Source organism: Micromys minutus (assembly GCF_963924665.1).
Source record: "Micromys minutus genome assembly, chromosome: 23".
In the NCBI taxonomy this organism is placed as follows: Eukaryota; Metazoa; Chordata; class Mammalia; order Rodentia; family Muridae; genus Micromys; species Micromys minutus.
The window spans coordinates 36,506,702-36,513,249 of record NC_137958.1 but is presented as its reverse complement, the minus strand read 5'-3'; positions in this window follow the sequence as shown (position 1 = coordinate 36,513,249).

The window sequence follows — 6,548 nt, the reverse complement described above, 5'->3', positions numbered from 1 at the left end:
TGGCAAAGATCAGATGAAAGGTCCTGCTCTTCTTTACACGATTTTACTGTAGTAGACTAAATTGCTGATCCGATCTGCAAACCTCTGTGTATATTAAAACTTCAGCCTACAAAGAGACTCTATTATGTTTTAGGACCTTTAAATGGGTAATCAAGATTAACTAAGGTCATTATGCTATGATCTTAATATCTCTCTCTCTCATCCCCTTCCTTTCCTTCCTCCCCCTCGTTCCCTCTTTCTCCTTTCCTCTTCCTTCTCCCACTTCATCTCCCTCCCTCTCCCTCCCCTTCTCTACCTTCTTTTCTTCCTCCTTTCCCTCCCATCTCTCTCTCTCTCTGTTTGCACAGACAGGAGGATACAGCATGCAGGTAATCTTCAACAATCTAAGAAAAGAAGGGTTAGACTCTAACCCAGATGAAACTTTGATTTTGGACTTCTACTCTCCAGAGAAATAAATTTCTATTTATTCACAATGCTTGTGGTCTCTTCTCAAGGCAGCAAAGCACACTAAAGTTTTTCTTATTGTTCCGATGGAGTGATGTTCCTGGTTTAAAAAGCTACAAAGCTGCTGACTAATTAGCATCTTATGATGGCAAGGATCTAGGCTGTTACAGATCCAGAGCCAATGTGCTTTGGGTTAGCTTTAGTTCCCTTAATAGTCATTTATTGCCTACCTCTATATCTGATCTAATATCCTTGTAATGAGCCCTTTCTGCATATATTAACAGACTACTACTTTCTATCAATTTGGAAGCTGAGGAAGTGAAGTTATCAGATAGTGCATGAAACCTACCTCAGGCATTTCTTCACTTGCTATAACTTCCTGGCCTTTTGCTTCTACTAATATATTTATAAAATCTTTTATTCTGCAATTGTAGAAACTGTTTCCACATTGAAACAATTTATTTAGGATATCCTGAATTTGTGCTTTTAGGTTATGGCCATTTGTATTTTGGAATAATAATAACAACAATAACAACATTAATGATCTTGAGGTGAGGTGGATAGTAATCATCTCATAATAATAACAAAGAAACAGGCAGAACTCAGTAATTATAAGTAAGATTCTTCATGCCTAAAACTATGTCTACTTAAGATCGTTGACTTCAGTTGTTTGTATTTAGAACTGATTGGAATAAAAAAAAAGGAGAGTCTTGTAAAAGCTGATGTTATACAGCTGCAGTGTAGGCCCACCAAATATTATACTAAGTGTTTAATACTAATGCTTTCTGAGCTATTTCTATTAGCAGGAAACAAAATATGCCATTTTTAAGGATACTCTGAAGACCCAATGCCAACGCCCACTTTACAAATCAAAACAGGTATTATATAGCAGAGAGAAGTTTCCAATCACTGAAATCAGAACTTGATAATTGACAAAGTAGTTGTTTATCCCAAATAAATAAAGCATTACCAGAGTACCTATCCTGGAAACAGTCTCTGGGTCATGGAAGCTTTATAATTAGCTGGTGTTTTGGGGAATTATGAAGAACAGTGATGGCTGTGCTCTTACAATTTATTCTTTTCCCGAAAGAGAAGCTCCATTCCTACTTTACTTCTGAATATTGGGAAGTAACCAATGATTTTCCTTTTATTATTTTATAGCATGTTAGACCACGAGTTATTACAAAAACTAGGCTTGAGGGTTTTTATCACCCACTCATTGAAGGCTTTGAGGTGGGTTGCTACTACTGTAAATGACAAGGACTTGGGCTCTCAGGGAAGAAAAGAAGTATTTCTCACAGAGAAACAAAAGACTTTAGAGCTGGCCAAAATGCCAAGGTACCAGGTCTGCTGGTTGCAGTTGCTATGTCTTTCTTCTAGTTTGAGTGCACTGTAGCTAAGTACAGGCAGAACTTTCCACTTTACTTTGCTTTTAGGTGTCTTTCTAGTGGTTACTGCCAATGGTAGTTTATAATACATGTGATGAAACTTCCTAAAAGACACTGCATGTGCACGTCCACTGAGCTTTCTCTATTACTTTTCATACTGTGCCATATGAGGATATGGCTATAGTTACTACCTAGTACCATGACAAACTCGGTCTTGGCTTTTTGAGTCATAGCCCAAGTTATTCTTGAACTTACTATACAACTGAGAATGGCATCAAGTGCCTGATTCCTCTGACTCTATTTCCCTGTCTTTTAAATGCTGCTTTCTAAAAACTTCTGAATCAAGAAAAACAAACAAACAAACAAACAAACAAACAAAAAAAACAGGTTAACTTAGTGGGTTTTGGTTCCATCAAGGCTACCTTGTCTTACATAAAAGAAAACAAAAATCAATGTAGAGTTAAATGATTAGCTTGTTGGCTGCATGGTACAAATTAAGCTTTATCAAATGTTATGAAAACAGAAAGTCCTTGAGACTTTCTCATGAATCCAGTAATGGTTAATATAAGCATCTTATATATTTTAGAAATGATAAGACATTTCCTTCAGTCGCACTATTTTAAGGATGCCTTGGCATGTATAACTTTTCTTCACTAAGAAGGAAGCCAAAGAAGTGTAGAAAAAGGGTTTACTTATAATACAAAATACCCCATTCATTTTTTCAATTAAGAAACAAAGAATTCAGTACAACCGCAGTGTAGTCTTTGTTTCTCTCTGGTTTCCCCTTTGCCTTAAGCAATAAAAGGATTAATTCTTTATAGTAATTTAAATAGAGTTACTTGTTAAAAATCCTCTGCCAAGATCAGTGAAAAGGGATTAGTTTTAAGCTGCCTTAATCACAATATTTTTAAAAGAGAGAGTATCAAGGAGTAATGCTTAATACAGCTACATCTGATTCTTTACTGTTTTTTATAGAAACTAGGAACTTCCACTTACTAGACAGATGCTTTACCACTGAGCTACACCTCAGCCAAGTTACACACACACACACACACACACACACACACACACACACACACACACACTTTATGTGTTTATGTATTGAAAGGTGAAATATTGACTCTGGACCCTCAAAATCAAGTTTCTAGACCAAATTCTTCAGAGAATGGAAATGTATTTTCCCCAGAGAAACAGAGGGCAGGGATAAGGGATAGAAATAGTAAATAGAGGGAGAAGGGAAAAAGGGATAAGGGAGAGGGGGAAGGGGCATTTGTCCAGCAGGGGAATGGATGAAAAGACTGCCTCTGCCTCTGGATAAAGAAGAGAAAGATACACATAGCCCCTAGGCAAAACGGAAAACCCAGTGTTAGGATGCGGTGTTTAATTTTGATTGGGCATGTTAATTAAATGAGTAGGGTTTGATGTCTGACCTTCAATATTTTGATAGCTGCGGTTTGATCGCTTCAGGAGGAAGTAGCTAAAAATAAAGATATACGTCTTGGTGGCTAGCTTTAGGAATGTAATCTAAAAGTTCTCAGCACGTAGAAGGAATAGAGGAGAAGGGAAAGGCCTGCCAGAGCCATGCTTACCATGTTTCAGCTGGCCAGAGTCCCTTCAGGAAGTCTCTTAACATTGCATATAAACAGTTTTTGGAGTTCATGATTGTAAGTTTTTAACGCTAAAGCATACTACCAAAAGTATTAAGTTTCTTAGTTTATTAGCTGGTTTTGTGTAGTGTGTCAAACAATGCATTCCCTTTGGTCTAGACCAATGCATAAAGATTATGAAGAAATATATTTCCTATTTATGTATACCCTCAGTGAACTTTTATAGGAATAAACCAAGTCCTTGATTCTTAAATACTGAGTAAATCATTGTAGATAAGAGATTAAACACAGCAGGGTATCAACAGAGATATCTTTACTTGTGTTTTTGAATTTATGTAAAAATTTCAAAGAAAACTCAAAATAGAATGTTTCTTTAGGGTTAGTATTGTGGCAGAACTGGTTTTGATTTACACGTCTCCCAGCCTACTATCTCTCCTATGACACTTGACCCAGGGCTATTAAAATAGTTTACAAGGAAGGGTAACACTATTTCGGAACCTTTGCCTCACAAAGAATCTGGAAAATTATTAGGCTATGGGGGTGAGAGAGGAGAGCGGTTCATGAGAGGGCTGGAGAAATATTCAAGAAGTCAAATGTCTCGTCTTGAGAGTTCACAGAAGAGAAATGAATGCACAGTTCAGAATCTGGGAGGCTATTAAGTTCAGCACTGCAGACACAAAGCACATTCTTATTCTATGGCTCTTGTGTCTTTCACTCTATTTTATATTATTTTCTGAGTGTGTTCTAAAAGGGCTTCAGATACTGTAGCCAAATCCTCTCTCGGCTGCTACAAGAGTAGAATCTAGATACAGCTATACAGAGGCCTTTCTGGGATACTGTAATAGCTAGAAAAGCTGAAGGGAAAACAGAATATCTAGGTAGAGAAATTTATATAGGACATTCTTATCATTTTTATATATAAAAAGTGTTGTCATTTACCTTATTAATCCCCAAATAAATAATCCCCTTTTCTACCTTTGGAGCTTTCATTTCTCTATTATGTACTTCAATCATTCCTACCCACAGGCATAAAAATGGGAGGCTGAGGATATGGAAGAATATTTTCTATAGTTTTGCACCCATATTTTTTACTTAGATGGTAGTTTTTCATTCAGTATTTTCTTAAACAGACAATGGGCACAGTGGGCCACCTTTCACAGTGCCTGGTAAAACAGTTGTTTTCTGGTTACAATCAACAAAGAATGGGTCGTGCCTCAAAAAACATGTTCTAGGAGGGAAAAGAAAGCTGCCAAACATCCTATATATATATTTTTTTTTATTGACAATAGAGAAGCCAGATAGGCCAATTTCAGCCCCATGCTTTTCACAGTAAACTGATTGTCTGGCTGTCTGGCTGTGATTCTGTATATCTGTTTTGTTGTTGTTTTGTTTTGTTTGCTTGTTTTTTTTTTTGGGGGGGTGCCTTTAGAATCCTGAGGCAGGCCACTTTACATTGGGAGCCTCATTTAATTCATTCATAAACTGAAGACAGCAATGAGACTTACCGTTTGGACGACCTGAAAGGACGGTGCTAAGAGCTTAAACAGCTTAATAATACATCACGCATGCTCAAGAATTGTTTTCTATTATTTTCCACCTCAAGAAATCCAATCAGTGGTGCTATCAGCCATCTTCAGTTAATAGACTGTTGAGTTTTAAGTGACTTGTTCAGTTATCAGTAGGTGGTAAACACATTAGTACTGAGGCCATTTTTTTTTAGAAAATGTTTTCTTTCCTCCTTTTTTCTTCCTTCCTTCTCCATTCTTCCTTTCTTTTCCTCTCTTGCTTTCCTACACTTCCTCCTTCCTTCCAAATCGCAACTGTAGTCTTCACAAAATAGATGTAAGATTATAATAAAAGCAAATACTCTAATAACAAATTTGCATTTCCATATCAGTGATAAACCACTGGTGACCCTTGAGACTGTTCATCAGCTCCGTGGGTAAGGGATATCAACAAGATCTCCTCATGACATGCTTATTAAAAGAATGCTATGACATCAACTTATGGTCATATCTTAAAAACATTTTCCACGTGTTAAAAAAATTATGGCATTTGCCTTTGGTGAAACAGCAACCACAGCTGTCTGAGATTAACCGTAAAACGTAAATAAGTTAATATGTAGACAATATTTAGAATTTTAATATTTTTAAAATAAGAAGTTCTTGCTTAGAAGATGTTCTGAGTATATGACTGAAAAAACAAAGCAGGTGCTTTTTTTTATATGACAGAAAGTTCAGTGAGAGCTGCCTATCTGTGCATAGGTATAGGGTGTCCGTGTGAGCCTGTGATACACCAGTGAACACATCCTCTCCCTTTTCCAGCAACTATTTACTGCCAAGAGCCCCTCAGTGGGAGGTGGATCCTGGAAACCATTTATGTCAGCTATGCTGCAGGTTTTCCTGACTTAATCTTGAGCAGGGAGCCCCAGCATCTGTGAGTTCATGAGGTGATAGTCAAGCCATTTAGAAGATACTATCTTATAGCATTTTCCCCATATTGTTGCTTTTTGCAATTTTTTCTAACCTTCTCTTCTTTGCTGCTTCCTTAATTTTCCAGGCATGGAAAGATTATTGCTGATAGAAATGTTCTTCCTTGGGAGTTTTGGAGGGTTTGGTTGGTTGATACGTTGTTCTTCCCATGAGGTTGCAACCCATTTTAGCTCCTTCAGCCCTTTCTTTAGCACCCTCATTGGGGTCCCCATGTTCAGTCCTATTAATCCAGTTGCATATGTAGCTGAAGATACCAGTGTCTGGCATCAATGTGAGAAGAGGCCTTTGGTTCAGGGAGGGCACATTTTTCCCTGTGTAGGGAAATGCCAAGGCACTGAGGTGGAGAGAGTGATTAGGAGCAAGTGCACTTTTGTGTCCTCATGTGGATGGGGAGTGAGAAGGAGATAACATCTCAAATGTAAATACAGAGTATCTAATAAAAAAGTGAGGAAAAGAATGTCCTTCCTGTTAAGGGGTAATCAATTTGAATTTAATTATGCTTTGCTACATTTAAATCTACTGGAAATAGAAGTTTCAATAAGATTGAAAGAAGTCCAGGTGTAAGGGGATAAGCATAATATTTGAGAAACTGACCTCCATGGTCATCTGCTTTTGAC